Raw genomic sequence first — 282 nt, 5'->3', positions numbered from 1 at the left:
CAGTTTTTCTGCATCATGGAGCACAACTGCCACTTTAGACACCGAACCTGTCGCTACCTGTTGCAGTCTGTGGCAGGGGGAGGGTGGCACTCAACGCAAGCTGCGGACGAGGCCCGAAAGCCCTAAAACTTGGCCCTTCTCCCTCCAAAGCAGCAGCCCCCCACCCCCAGCCTCGGTGCCACAGCTTGCAGCTGCCGTCTGCTCTGGCTCTGCGGGGCAGCTGCAGGAGAGGCGGCTGGGCTGGGCCGCACCGAGGCCGGGGGCAGTGGCCGTGCTGGGGGC

This window comes from Pterocles gutturalis, unplaced genomic scaffold (genome assembly GCF_000699245.1).
Source record: "Pterocles gutturalis isolate BGI_N339 unplaced genomic scaffold, ASM69924v1 scaffold10908, whole genome shotgun sequence".
Lineage (NCBI taxonomy): Eukaryota > Metazoa > Chordata > Aves > Pterocliformes > Pteroclidae > Pterocles > Pterocles gutturalis.
The sequence above is the reverse complement of the archived record's forward strand: the minus strand, read 5'-3'. Positions refer to the sequence as shown.